This window comes from Helianthus annuus, chromosome 9 (genome assembly GCF_002127325.2).
Source record: "Helianthus annuus cultivar XRQ/B chromosome 9, HanXRQr2.0-SUNRISE, whole genome shotgun sequence".
Lineage (NCBI taxonomy): Eukaryota > Viridiplantae > Streptophyta > Magnoliopsida > Asterales > Asteraceae > Helianthus > Helianthus annuus.
Window position 1 is genome coordinate 44,454,810 of NC_035441.2, and position 16,264 is coordinate 44,471,073.

Below are 16,264 nucleotides of genomic sequence, written 5' to 3' on the forward strand. Positions count from 1 at the left end.
CAAAAGACAAGAATTTAAAAAAAAGTCAAACAATTATTTTATAAAACTCAAAAACTCTCCCCCAATACAAATTACATGAGAACTTATATAGAGTTTTTATGATCAACTCAATGGACATAAATTAAAACAAAACTTAATGAACACTAAATGTGGATTTATTTCATTACATAATTGAGTCGACACTTGATATTCCCGCGTCACTTCTCCTAGAACACAAGTAAGTGTTCTTTCATAGTCTATTTCATTTTATAGGCTAGTTATTAGCCAAAAGTCAAACAGTTTGACTTTCTGTTTGACTTTCGGTTGTGACCATTACGGTCAAGCCAATGTTCGATTCGAACATGGCTACGTGATCATAATAATGAAGGTTATAATCCCCTCGGATCATTCCTTCTAAAGATCACGTTAAGTAGGCGAAATAACGAGTCACATTTATATTAAATAAATGGTAATAAACGTAAACTTGCAAATTACACTAATCAAGTTTCTAACTATTAAAACTTGAAGTTTTGACATCATATCAGTTTATAAAACATATTAAGACATTACTAAACATGTCCAACTCATCATTTCTTGTTTAGAGTTCATTCTATATCGAAAGTCAAGCAGTTTGACTTTTGCTTTGACTTTTGATTCTGACCCGTTTGGTCAACGTTAGGACTTGTTTAGAACTGATATTATGACCATGTTAGTATAAGGTATAACCCTTAGAGGTTATATGACAAGTCTAGATCTTATATTTTAAAAAGGACCATTATGCCCTTTTCATCCTTGAAACTAAATAAACGGTTTTCAAACCAAAGTAGTCAATATTCTGACTTTAAGGCAGAATGTATAATGTTATTGAAAGTGTTTTGACACCTTAAACTTGTCATAAAACCTATCTAACCTTCTGAACCCACTTATACATGCATAACTAGTTATATGAACCTAGTTCATGTAATTTAGGCGTAACGGGTCTAGATATTTCACAATCACTCCAAATCAGAATGTTTAGTTAAATAACCTTTATCCAATGAGTCATTGCACTCGGATAGGTATAAACCACATTCTATGTGATCTACGCTTAATCTAGCGAACCTATTCTTAAGTAACGGGTTATATCTAAAGGGGCTAACCTTTGACACGTATACATTCTAACAGATATTAATTCTGTTCATTCCAGACTATAGAACTCCCCATATAATTGGACTTGGGTCAATAATACTTTTACTTGCGGCTTTTGCTAAATTATAATCATATTGATTGGAAGCTAGCAAAAGGTAAATTGTTGGTGCATACATCTGTCGACTTCATCTTGCATCGATTCTTGCATTACACATGGCACGAAGATCGAAAAATCATGACAAAAGAAGTAATTCCGCATGAAGACACTAATTTCGCTTGAAAGAGTAAAGTTGTAATTCCGCACGGAATTACTTAATTCCGTGTGAAGATGTTAACTTCGTTTGTACTTAATTCCATGTGAGCATGTTCATGCGGAATTAGTCAGGTCTATAAATAGGGTTGATTTCGTTTCAGTTGGTACGAAATTAGCTAGAAGTTTTCCGACGGCGAAGCTCTATCGAAGTGTCTACAGAATTGTATTTGCATCATAATCAATACAATAGACAGTTTATAGTGATATCTTGCTGAATCTACCTCATTATGTATGTTTCCGCCTTTCATACTGAGTAGAACGCCTCTGATCGACTCATCTCGGGTCCGACAGTGATCTTACAAGTGGTATCAGAGCTCAAGAGGAGGAGTTCTACATATTTCAGCCTGATTTCATCTCATTTTCTTACTTCTACATCTTCTTTTCTGATTTGAACAAAATTTCATGGTCACAATGATCTGAATTTCACATATATCATACAAAACAGTGTTTTAACAAAGCCTTGAGAAAATTGGACATTAATTAGATCTAAAACTGATAAAATCTTTAATTCTGCATGAAAAGTTGTATCGAAATGATGACGTAAGCATAATTCCATTTGAAAGTGTGTACTAATTTCGCACGGAATTAAATCATTTGTCTAATTTCGTTTGAATTTGAACTTAATTCCGCACGGAATTGTAATTCCGTTTGGAAATTTCATGTGAATTGTGATTTCATTTGAATCGAGTGTCTAATTCCGCGCGAAATTAAGTTTCTGTTGGACAATTCAAACGAAATTAGGTTATTTCGTTTGAAAAGTGTAATTTCGTTTGAAGTTTTTATTTTCGTTTGAAAGTTTGTGCAGGTTAATCTCGTTTGAAACTTAATATCGCTTGAAAGTAATTTTGTTTGAAAAATGTCTGACGAAGATTTTTACAACGCGTTTGCCACATCTCCGACTACTCCAGCTGCCATTGCTCAAAACATGAACTTAGAAAATGAAACTGGAACTTTGCAAAAACCCCCGAAACTTATGGGAATTGAGGTGTACCATGGATGGAAAAATCGTTTTGAAAATTGGGTTCAAGCAAACCATCTGAGAGCTTGGGAAAGTATTGAAACAAAATATGTTAGACCACAAACTGCTTTAAGAGTTGATAAAATCATCTCAGAATTTACAGACCAAGAAAGAGATAGTTACAAATGAGAGAAAATGATGATTAGTCTTCTACAACAAGCTGTCAAAGAAGACATTTTTATTTCACTTCAGCATGATGGTAGTGCATTTTCAATTTGGGAAGCACTTGAGAAGAAGTTTGAAGGAAGTACAGAAATGCTCAAGAGTAAAGCTTCTCTGATGAAAAAGGAGTTTGAGTTGTTTACAAGTATGCCAGGGGAGACTACAAAGAATCTCATTGAGAGATACTGTCATCTTGTGCGTACCATGTCTCAGTTGAAAATTACTAAAACTCCAGCTAAATGTGTTGAGAAATTAGCTGATGCGTTACCGCAGAAAGAATGGGGTACTTATCTCATATTCTTAAAGAATTCTGGAGAGTTTAGCAGATTATCGATTGGACTGTTTATTGAAAAGCTTGAGGCACAGGATCTTGAACAACAAAAGATTGCCAGAATGAACAGCTCAAGCAATCAACAAGATATCAAATTGTATTACAAAGGAAATGTTCAAACTGTTGAAGCAAGTCCAAAGATCCAGACCGCTTTTAGTGCAGGAAACTCATCTGGATCAGTCAGTCCAAGTCAAAGTTCAATCAACACTAGTGGATTTTCAAATGTTAATCCTCCAAGTGTTCAAAGTGCAAATGTTGGTAATGGACATATGATTCAGTACAATGTGGCATTGCATCTTCAAAATGGACAAAATTTTTTTGAAGAAGTGGTTAAAAGTCATATGGCATTACTGGTTACTGCTTTGGAATCTTATGAAGGATTGATTGCTGGAAAAATTGGTAATCCCATGCTAACCAAGGAAGATTACGATCAGATCGATGCAGAAGAATTGGTTCTCATGGATATTAAATGGTGTCTAGCTAGTGTCTTGAGGAGAGTAGAAAAGTTTAAATTGATTACAGGAAGAAATGATTTCTTAGATGCAAATCTCTCTAATTTAGGTTTTGATAAATCTATAGTTATTTGTTTACGATGCAGGGAGAAAGGTTATTTCAAAAGAGGGTGCAAAAATCAGGAAGCTAGTGGAGCAAAGAATCCTTTTGGAAAAGATGATTACTATCGGAAGGCTATATATCAGCAAATCACTCATCAACTGCATCAACAAAAGGATTCACAAACTTCACAAGGGAAAATAATCGAAGATGCAAATAAGAAAGCTTATTTTGGTATCATTGATCAAGATGATGAGAAAATGGCTCCAGGTTTTAGCTGGGATAAGTATGTAGATGAGAATATGGAGTTTAAAGCTTTCATTGCTCAAATTGTTCAAAAGCCTGAACTGATGAAAGAATGCATAGCAGTGTTAACTGATGAAGAGAGTAGTCAAGATGGAGAATCTGTTTCTTCTGAAAACAGTTTATCAGATGCTAGTGATGATGATAAAGATATTGAACAGATAAATCTGGGAAAAGCTCATTTATCTTCTGACAGTTTTGATTTTTATTTTGCAGATAAATTGAAGAAACTAAAAGAGAGAAAAGCTGCAAGAGAAATGAAGAAAGTTAAGATTGTTGAGAAGATAGTTGAAGTAGAAAAGGTAGTTGAAGTTGAGAAGATTGTGGAGATTGAAAAGATTGTTGAAATCACAAAACCGTGTCTTACATGTTTGGAATCTTGCAAACAATGTAAGGAAAAAGACGAGAGGTTTAGTGAATCAGAAAAATTGAAAGAAAAGTTGCTATTTGATGTGAAGAATGTGAAAGAGTCGTACGATGTTTTAAACAAAACTGTGAATAGTATGCAAAAGACAAACTCAGAAAGAGAAGATGCTTTGAAAATGATGAATGCAACAATGATGTCTAAGCAGAAAGAGATAAATTTTTACATCGAAGAATGTGCTAAATGGAAGAAAGAGTTGGAAACTGAGAAAGCTGAAAATGAAAGAATCAGACGGTTACTGAGAAGTTATTCGAGTTCTGATTATTTAATTGACAGAATTTATCCAACTGTTGCAGGTTTTGAAGCATTTGAAGATAAGAAGCCAAAGAAGAAGGATACTGGTAAGAAACAGAGTGTCTGTTATAATAAGTGTCCGCCTCCGATTTGGGAAGGGTATTCGCCAAGAAAACCGAATGAGGAACAAGTAAAAAAGGCAGTCAATATAAAGTTAGAGTCCGAGATAGTCGATGAGTTACCAGACAATATTGACATCACGTTCACAGCGTCCGACACAGATCATGAGTCCGAATTAATAAAAAGGGTGGTCGATCAAGTGTTGGATAAGGATGAGGAGTCAGAGTCAAAGTCTGAGTCCGAAAGTTCGTGTTTGTCCGTCGGGAGTTCGAGTTCGTCTGTCAGGAGTTCAAAATCGTCGGGAAAACGGGTTTATAGTAAAGAATGTTTATTATCAAAATCCAATTTGAATGACGAAACATTTGAAGTTGCATATACTTTGAATGATTCTGACAAATTATATTTTGATAAAGAGTTTCCAATAAGAGGTGTTAAAACTGAAATGATCAAAAAGGTTTTCAAATTTACAGAAATTAATATTTCTGAAATAAAAGATGTAAATCTTTCTGGAAAACCTAAGCCTTACACCTCAAGAATTAAACAAAGGATAAACAAGAAAATGGGTTACAGTTATGGTTCGGATTTTCAAAAGAAACCAAATCATAATGGTAATTACAAAAAGAAAGGATTGGGTTTTATTCCACTAGAAAATTATAAAAATGAGAAAATTTCTAAAAATACAAAATTTGTGTCAGGAACATTTGCTGAGAATGAAAAGAAGAGCGCATTTTGGAGACAATCAAATCAAGAATTTCTTGCTGAGAAGAAGAAAAATGAAGCCCATCAGAGAAAAGAGACAAGAACCTGTTACAGGTGTCAAGAAGTTGGTCACATTGCTTGGAACTGTCCTAAAGCAACCAACACAAAACAGGGAGTCTCAGAAAAAACTCAAAGAAGTAGTTGTTAATAGAACTGAACCACCAGTTGAAAAATTTAAAGTGTTTAAAAATTCAACATATGAAGTTGGTGAATGTTCGAAAAGGTTTTACAAGCGAAGGGGAAATCTTAACACTCAGGCTTGGGTTGTTAAAAAATCAGATGTAAAACCTGGTGATGAATCTGATTCCATAAAATCAGAGGAGCCACAAGTTGTGAAAAATGGTGAAAACTCAGTTCCACCTTTGGATGATATTCATTTTCCACCATTGCGAACTGAGAAGTTAAAATCAAAGGTTGGAAAAGTTGAAATATCAAATCAATTTTATTCTAAAAAGAATAAATTTGAAATTGATAAAGTTTTTAATGGGAATGTGAAGAAAATTTTTGGGAAAATGGTTGAAGGCAAGGCAAAAGGGGTAAAAGATTTTTATGCTACAAAGAAAGCAACTTACACCCCAACTGCAGATGAGTTGGTTACACCCAAGGCTGGTCAGGCTTGGGTGGACATTTTCTTCCATTGAAAAACCAGACTTGCCGGAGCTCCCAAGTGTGTAATTGCGGAGCAGGAATCGGCATCATTCTTGATAAAAATTGATTTTGTGAATGAATTTTAAAGTTGATAAATTTTTACAGATTGGAGACTTGCTGGAACTCCCAGGTTGGTAAGTGAGGAGTAGGTATCGGCATATTTCTTGAGAAATTGATTTCATATTACAAGTGGTACAGAGGTTAATCAAGGTCATTAAGTTGAACTTGATGTAATCCTGCATATGTATAGGTTGATAAACAAGGTGATGATTATCCCCGAACCTACATGTGGTATTAACAAAACTTATTTTCCGGAAAAACCATTTTAATTATAACAAACTTAAGTGTTTTGAAATCTAAATGGGAAAATAGTTTGTTGAAAGGGGGAGTTCTGATTGTTTATGCCAAGTGGATGGCGAATTGAAGCGATTTGATATCAGTTGTCATTTACTTGTACAGTTTGTTTTCAATTTTCTTTAAATGTTTCTGAATTTTAGGGGGAGTAAGAATTTCTGAAAATCCAAAAACATTAGAAAATTTGAAAAAGCCAAAAACATGATAAAAATCAAAAGTGAGTTTGGTTGAAAAAGAGGAAATGATAGTACATCAGTAGACTATCACAACATGCTAAAGAAATGGAAAGTCAAATGTGATAAACAATCTCACTGCGGATATGTCAGTAGGTTTTTACAAATTCAGTAAATTGTATTCGAGATATAAACCTAAATTCAAACTTGCTTGTATCGTGGGGAACATTTCTTGGATATATGGGTAACCCCCGAAATCTTGTTTGAAAGGTCCCTCTTTCTAAGATACTAGGTCTTTATACTTAGTGATATCTGGAGTACTATACCAGGACTTCTGATTTTGCAGAAGCAATAGCCTAGTCCTCGTATAATACTTTTGCAAATTGCTTGAAATATAGCATCACCCTCAGTACAAAAAATGATGAAACATTGAAAAATGCTAATCATGTGCTGTTGAAAAAAAGATTCTCTAAAGGGAACACACCTAAAGTCGAACCGTCATCTCTCTGCTGAACGAAAGTTCTGACCTGAGCTCTCACGGTTGCGCATTTAACCCTTTTTACAGATATCATCTAGATATACTCACCTGTAAGACTGAATATTGGGATCTGGATACAGGAGTATATTCAAGTAATGGGACACATGAATAAGTTTAAGTGCTTAAGACATTAATCTCATATCTCGAAACATTTGAACTTTGTGTGAAAAATTAAAATGGAACAATATACTGACAATCTAAGTGAATTGTTTAGAACTTAAAATGAAATGAAGCTTAACGGTGTTGGTGATTTGTCTCATAATCTGATATGATCCTCTTACACAAACTCACAAAAATATTGTCTGTAAATATTTCTTTATTACATTTCTTTTAAAAACAAAAATTACAAAAATATTTTGAGTGTGTTTTTGCATAAATTTTTGAAAAATCCAAAAAGATTTTCGACATCTGGTGTAGAAAAGCTGATTTTCAAAATTCCTAGTGCTAAACATGATGATCATTTTTTGTGAAGGGGAGTCTGTGTTCTTAAATGATAATATTTTTCATCCTGATTGAATTTAAGGGAGAATCTTGGTAGATAAATTTTGTTAAATGTTAAATTTTGTGGAATTTATTGTGTGTTAGAGAATGTGTAGGATGCCAGGTTCCGATACCTGAGGACTCTGTGATTTCAAAGAGCCAGGTTTCGATTCTGATCCTGTAAAAGCCAGACTGCGATCCCAGCAAATTGAAAGGGGGAGTCTGAAGACATCTAAGTGTTCGAGGAGAGTGTGTTGGTGCTAGAGGAAAAGAGAGCAGACAGACTCATAAAGACTGAAGATGGCAAAGGCTTGACACTTAAGACTCGTCAACATCTGAGGGGGTGTCTATTGGTGCATACATCTGTCGACTTCGTCTTGTATCGAGTCTTGCATTACACATGGCACGAAGATCGAGATATCATGACAAAAGAAGCAATTCCGCATGAAGACACTAATTTCGCTTGAAAGAGTAAAGTTGTAATTCCGCAGGGAATTACTTAATTCCGTGTGAAGATGTTAATTTCGTTTGTACTTAATTCCGTGTGAGCATGTTCATGCGGAATTAGTCAAGTCTATAAATAGGGTTGATTTCATTTCAGTTGGTGCGAAATTAGCTAGAAGTTTTCCGACGACGAAGCTCTGTCTAAGTGTCTATAGAATTGTATTTGCATCAGAATCAATACAATAGACAGTTTATAGTGATATCTTGCTGAATCTACCTCATTATGTCTGTTTCCGCATTTCATACTGAGTAGAACGCCTCTGATCGACTCATCTCGGGTCCGACAGGGACCCTACATAAATACTCTTAACTTATTTTGTTTTTAAACTTGGGGTATGGCGAATACGCCACTTGGAGCGAGTATTACTTAAATGAGTTGACTACGACTGCTCATAAATGTAAGAACTCGGTTTAATCCATTTTACTTGATTACTGAAACAATTGGGGGTTATTGGTACCGTGTCGGACGTCTCGACTCATGAACTATTATGGCCATACGGAATAGCGTGCAGGGGTAGGCATACTGACGGTAAGACACGTTTTATTCAACTTTGGTGTGTACCTTAATCATTATAGCACTAAAAATGACCAGCTCTGATCTCTGGTTCCCATTGTAAGACAAGTGTGTAAATCTGGTGACAAGAAAGAATCCCAAGAAATATTAAAAGATTACCAACGGGTTTTCTTTATGTATAAAGCCATTTTTGAAAAAAAAAACTATTTTCAAAATGAGTCAGTGAATTGTATTTACCAGTGAAAGCTGGCGTATTTTCAAAAGATTGAATCGCACATGCCGAACCTTACTATTAGGCTGGGAATTAGGGTCGGCTAGAATGAAGGCCAAGGAATTTACAACTCCTCAAGCCCAAGGCCTATAATGTCTAAAGCTCTATTTGTTAGATCCCGCCTGTGGGCTTATACTGAAACACTTGTACTACTTTTATAATACATTCAGACTTTCATTAAATGAATATTTTACTCCAATTCTTCCGCTGCATTACTATATTGTGATACTGTTATCCATTCATCACGACCCATTCGGGCCCACCGGGAATCGGGGTGTGACAACTTGGTATCAGAGCTATAATTGGAGTGAATTAGACAGTAGCCTTTTGTGTCTAGTCTCAAATATCACAAATGCAGATTCCTTAAGAAACTCTGAGTCTAGACCCGAACATTGGACTACTCTTATTTATACAAATATAGTCATTGATTTTATGAATATTCTACAAATACCGCCAAGATGTCACGGGCAAGATAAAGAATCTATGTTAGGTCGTAGACTCGATAATCTCTACCATTGAGTAGCTTGAAGTTCATATGGTGAACTACACTGTTTTGGAAATGATGACTCCGATGTGAGGATGCTAAACCTCGTCACCAGATACTATTTCTTTGATAATCCTATGATAACCCAATATCATTTTTCTGAAGTCTATCTTATTCGATAGACACTCTGTGACAACCCTCACAAAACCAGGTATCCGTACGACTTAATTAACTATTAATTGTTGCTTAATTACTGTGCTTGACTGAGACTACTGATAAACTGCTACTTGACTGTTGATACTTGTACCTACCTGTATCATACTTTGACTTCCGTCACTACATTATTTACTTACTGAACTCTAGTGACCAACATGATGCACAAAAGCACAGTAGCATTTGAACGGATAACCTATTGAACATGCTGATATAGCCAGCATCAGGCAAACACTGCCTCTAAAGGCCTGAATGAGCCAGAAATATTTCACTACACCCATAGTGTGTGTAGGGATACAAGGGTTGTTGAACTGCGTCTCTAGGAATAAGATACAGGGATTGGATGTGCCTAAAACGTACTCTGAGCACGAACCACAACACTTTTATCAACACACTAGCTTCTAGCTAACTAATAAAGTGCCAAAACATGAGGAAATATTCCTGACACTTTGCAGAATGAATTGTGTCGCTAAAAATATTAATTACGACGCTTAAAGGATTACTTAAGCACTTTAACGGATTACTATCCAACCGAACAACCGGACTATACCCGGAACATAAAAATATTGCCAGAAATATTATTAGTCTTTTTCTGAGCCAGTTAGGGTCCCTGATTACCCTAACACCCGCTTTATAACGCGTCATGCAACTAACGGGGTTAATCCCTAAAGATAACCGACTTAACATAACTGAACACTAACTGAACAATTGAAATCCAACCGGATACCCCCCCCCCCTAATGGGATCGGCCAACATGAGGTGACAAGGGAGTACACCTTTTGTTTATTTAAATGGTTTTGTTGGAAATCTAGAGAACATAAGATCTGTTGGACGATGGCACAAGTTTTGTCTATAAATAACAAGGCTAAACACATGAGATTATAACCAACACAAATCACCAACACACACTCTCTTGCTCCTCTCTTGCTTCTCGGCCGTAACCCCCCTCCACCAACCATCCATCTTTCGGTTCTTGTTTAGCCATTTCAAGCACACACAAGGCTTACGGATCACGTATAAGGAAGCTTGAAGCAAGCGGAAGTTGAAGGACCTCGTTTCTTTGCTTTTATCCACGCCATTTTCGACTAGATTCTTCCCTAGCCCCGAGCTAGAGGTATAATGTTTAAAACTCACTCTTGATCGTATCTAAAGTGGTTAATATGATTTTTAACGGTTAAAAGTCGGAATCATGCGTTTTGAATCTTTAAAGGCTACTAAAACTCGAATATTGTTGGTTAAAAGCTCATAACATGTGTAAAAGTCGTAGTATTCGAATATGTTGATTATTGAGGCCCGATCTACGTTGTGGTGGCTCTTATCATCGTTTAACCCGACTTTGTTAAGATCACGAATCTTGACATAAGCTTATTTCTGTCGGTACGAGGGTTAAAAGGTGAAACTCCACCGCACGAGAAACATGAACTTGTGTAAAAGTATTTTGACTTGTAAAATAGTATTTAAAACGAGCCGATCTACGTATGTACAAGTGGTATATTCGTAGAACCAAGTGTCGAGAAAATCATGTTTTTAAAAGTTGGATGACATGTTAATAAATATGATATTTACAAACTACAGGTGTATAAACACTTGTGAAACGAAAGATCCGACAAAATAACAATTTTTACAAAAGTTGTCGGGAAGTTGTAAAGAATGACTTGTTCTAAAAACGGGGTTTTTACAAGACTAAACTATTTTATACATAGATCCACTAAATATAAGGTGATCTACACTACGACTTTCGGAAAAATTACAAGTTCATGTAACAACGCGACTTTACATACTAGTCTACAAGATCGATGTGTTAAAACTGGTTTGAAGTATCGGAACTTGATTGGTTGATTAAAGAAATTGTTGAAGTGATTTTGTAAAAGAAAATGATACGCTTGAAAGCGTGGCCACCTCCAGTTACAGGGGAAACTCTGGCGAAATTTTTTCTAAAAATCTAACACTTAGAATTATTTACAAGTGTTAAACTATTTTGAAATGTTTTCAAAACATATTTCGCCATGACTTTATTTATTAAATAATCGGAGGTGGGATTTTCACAAAAACTAAACGAGATAAATATTTATTCGATAAATATATTTTTCACCACACTGTTTATGATTATTTTGTGAAAATATATAAATATTATTTTTAGAGTAAAAATAATATTTACAACCTTTGTCGAACCCAAAATAATACCAACGCCTACACGACAAACATATAAGTTACAACGGTAATTATTATTACCACTAAATCGCCAAAACGTAACTTACGCCTTATACGGAAATATTCATAAATGCGGATATTGTCAACGTACTATTTTGGAAAGTATTATGCGAAGAGAAAATATATTATTTTTGAGAAAAATAATTATATTTTGGAATGAGAAATAAAATATATTAAGTGAGACTTAATATCATAAACGCACATGTATTAAATCCCCCATCCTTGGGAAGGAAATTAACTACAAAATATATACAAGGAACGGTTGTCTAACTGTTTCCCGAAACTTAAACTATAAAGCTAGAGGACGGCCATCTGTCTAATAGAATTAGCACATGTAGGTCGTTGCACAGCTTTCGGACATTTGGAGTGCTTGATTTAGCGACGCACAGACTGTGAGTTCATGTCCCCCTTTTCTCTTAACTGTTTCCAGTTTTCTAAACTGCGGGGGTGAAATACATGTTACAATGATTATGAATATGTTTATACATGGTATGATTAGCGTAAGGAGGTTTGTTACTTAGATCATGTGAGTGGGTAGGCGGAAACTTGAGGCCATTAATCCTCATAGTAGGACTGAGGGACAGGAGCGGTAGATCTATCTGGGTGTAGCGAGCCCAGCCCCAGGTCCAGCTGAACGGACCTCGGGGTGACTTAGTGCCCGACGCATAAATCCGCTAGGTTTGAGTCTTCCTACTTGCACTTCACACATATCAATGGCCTTGCAAACCATTGGTGATCTCTTTTTCCTTATTTGCTACATACCAGGTTTTTGACAAAGATAAAGGTTTATATACTCACTTTCGCATGAACTCGCTCAACATTATTGTTGATTTTTCAACTTACATGTATTTCAGGAAATTAACGATCTGGCGCGGTATGGCTTGTTTTCCGCTGCATTAGGCTCAAGGTCATCCAGGGTTCGGGGAATGTGACTCTTACCTGGACAAGTCACAGTCCTTGAATCGTGTTTATGTTATGTTTGTGGTTGTAATGTTTAGACAAGTTTATGGTTGTTGGGTGTTAACCCGTTAAGACAATGTTTTGATTCTATTTTAATGGATGATCTTGCATATTTTAATTCATATAGCTTTGTTATGATTAAGCTATGGTATTAAGAAGTCACACCAAATTAACCACGCTTCCGCAAAGCCAGGGTGTGACAGCTTGGTATCAGAGCTCTGATCATAGCGAACTAGGATTCCTTCTCGAGTCTAGACTATGATCACTAGGGCTCTCACGAAAACATTTTTACTGCATACCACTTAAGTCCAGATCCAAAACGTTTTTATAAACAAATGTTGAGCATATTTTATTTATTATTTTAGGCTCAGTCTGGGAGGCTGAGGCTCGGTCTGGGAGACTGAGGCTCGGTCTGGGAGGCCGAGGCTCGATCTAATGGATCGAGGTAGTTGTCTAGTGGGACTAGGGAGTCAGTCTGGGAGGCTGGGAGAGTTTGCTAGTGGGACTAGGGAGTCAGTCTGGGAGGCTGGGAAAGTTGGCTAGTGGGACTAGGAAGGACAGTCTGGGAGGCTGGGAGGCTAGTGGGACTAGGAGGATTATGTGATTATTACTTGGTAACTTGTGTGATTACCTGATTTACTGATTTTTGTGCATATTTTGTGTTTATGTTACAGACCCATGGACTCACCAGCCACGGGTGATTCAGATACCACCGGACCTTTACCCGTAGTATCGGACGACATTGTGTCTTCAGAGCACGAGGTGCATACCTCCGATTTCACCAGCACCGATGATGATGACTTCCAGCCCTTCGCTCTGCCCGATGGCGCTGATGAGCATATCGATGACCCACCTGCTGAGTATCTTCCCTTGGTAGCGATTCCAGCTCCAATACCCCTTGCTTCTTATCCAGCATACGACTTGCTACCCGACGCCGAGGCTGACGGCGACATTGATCTCTTTGAGGACGAGCCTTACGAGGATGAGATTCCTGATGCAGCCCCTCTTCCCGCTGGCGATCTTTTGATGATCGCTGGTGCTCCCGTTGAGGACTCGCCCGCCCATTCGCCAGTCCCAGACTCCTTTGAGTGTGTGGCATCTGTACCGTCTCACGAGGAGAGCACGCAACATTTTGTACACGACTCGGACCCCGATCAGGCATCTTCTGCCGCACCCATCCCGAGCTTTGTGTTCGAGCACGACGACATTGAGGATTCTGATCCCGTTTTTCCCCCAGGATTTGATCCTGACCGTGATATTGAGTATATTCCTATGGACCAGCATATGGAGGACCCTGTTGATCCCGTTGATCCTATCGATCCCTTTGATCCGGAGTTTGATTTCGATATGGCTTTTGATGACCCAGAGCCTGCCTTGGCCCCAGAGCAGGCAGCTGCTCTCAATCCTGTGCATGAGCATGACTTGGTACATGCTGACGTTCCTGTTGAGCCCGTTTTGGCTGACCCACCTGTTGGTGATGTTCCTTTGATAGCTGATGATCCTGCTATTGATCCACCTTTTGTTGATCCCCCTTTGATTGCTGATATCCCTGTTGACCACCCAGTTGAGCATGTTGCGCCCGTTGATCCTGTCATTGCTCCGTTTGATCCTGTACCCCTCGAGCCTGAGCACGCTCTGTTTGCTGAGCATATGGATCCACCCGATGAGGAGGCTCAGCACGGTTGGATACCTGCTGATGAGGATGTTCCACCGTTTCCACCACATCACACTGATGCACATCATACTGATTTTTCATTTCAGATCCCACCATTTGTACCTCCAGCGGGGCCTGGAGAGGGCTCTTCAGCCCACCCTTTTGGGCACATACCGATGCCTATGCCTTTCATACCCCAGATGACATCTGTTCCATCTTCTGTTTCACCTGTTCATGTAGCACCATTCGATCCCACCAGCACGCCACTGCTTTGGTCATCTTCCTCTCCGATGCCACCCACTGATCCATATCATCCATTCCATATGGGGCATACCATAGAGGACTTCTTGATGTCCTTTGTCCATCAGCATGAGTCCCATACACAACGACTCCAGGAGCTCGAGAGAGCTCAGCTACCATTAGGTCCATATCATGGTCAGACATCCTCATCTTTTCAGCCTTTTCGATCATTACCCCCGGATTTTGCTGCCTGACTTTCGACTTTAGAGCAGCAGATCGCTTCTGTTATCCACACTCAGCAGGCGATGGAGGAGGACTGGCTTCATTTACGCCGCTTACTCTACACTCACTTTCCCCCTCCTCCACCCCCATCCGCATAGAGCTCATCGGTGCTATAGAGGTAGACGTTGGTGAGACGACAACGATTGTGACTGCACAGCCTTTTGGAGACCACCTGATGATTTCTGACTTTTGTTGATACTTATTTGATGTACCTGATGTATGTGATACTGTTATGATATAGTTTTGTACAGGGGTGATGTAGCCCCTATTTGATTGATGGTTGTATGACACACTTACTACACTTTATGGTCTCGATATATGTAGCAATCGCGGTATTCTCACCATATCTGATGCACTTGATTTCTTATTTATATTTTTGTGACATGGGATGTTGGGACATGGGATGTTGTGTATATAATACTTGTGACATGGGATGTTGGGACATGGGATGTTGTGTGTATAATGATTATAACATGGGATGTTGTGTGTGATATGTTGATAACATGAGATGTTATGTGCTATTACTATTACTATAATCGTATGCTTACTATGGCCTGACCAACGTACACATCTTTAGAAGATGGCGCCAAGACGTCAGCCACAGCCGATGCCTACCACTCATGAAGAACTACAGCAAGTTATCGCTAATGCCATTGCTCAATATGCTGCCTCTCAAGGAGGACCAAGCGGAAGTAGCTCGAACATTAACGGCAACCAAAATCCTCCTCATGGTAACCCTAAGTCATTAAGACATACCATGGCCTAAATGGATTCCTTTAGCAGATGCTAATGCCGTTCCTATGATATAATGTATGTGCAGGGTGCACCTACAAACAATTCTTGGACTGCAAGCCCATAAACTTCGATGGCATAGGTGGTGCTGTTGCTTTCGTCCGCTGGGCTGAGAAAACCGAGTCCGTACTTCGCATGAGCAAATGCGCGCTGGATCAACAAGTCACTTACATCTCAGGGCTATTTGTGGATGGAGCCCTATCCTGGTGGAATCTACAGGTCCAGACCCTTGGCGAAGCTGCGGCTTACGCACTGACCTGGACCGAGTTGAAAGAACTCATGCGCAAAAAGTACTGTTCTCGCGCTGAAATCCAAAGGTTAGAGACCGAATTCTGGCACCTGAAGATGGAAGGTCCCAAGATAGCGGAATATGTTCAAAGGTTCCACGACTTGTCGCATGTGGTACCCTACATGGTTACACCTGAGTTCAAGAGAATTGAACGCTTCATTTGGGGACTAGCTCCTCAAATCATCAGCATGGTGACCTCTTCCAAACCTGCAACTATCACTGAAGCCATTGATTTGAGTGTGGCTCTCACCGAAGAGGCAATTCGGTTGAACAAGTTTGATGAAGTCGAGCCAAAGAAGAAAGAGACTCATCTGGAGTCGTCAGGTGGAAACAA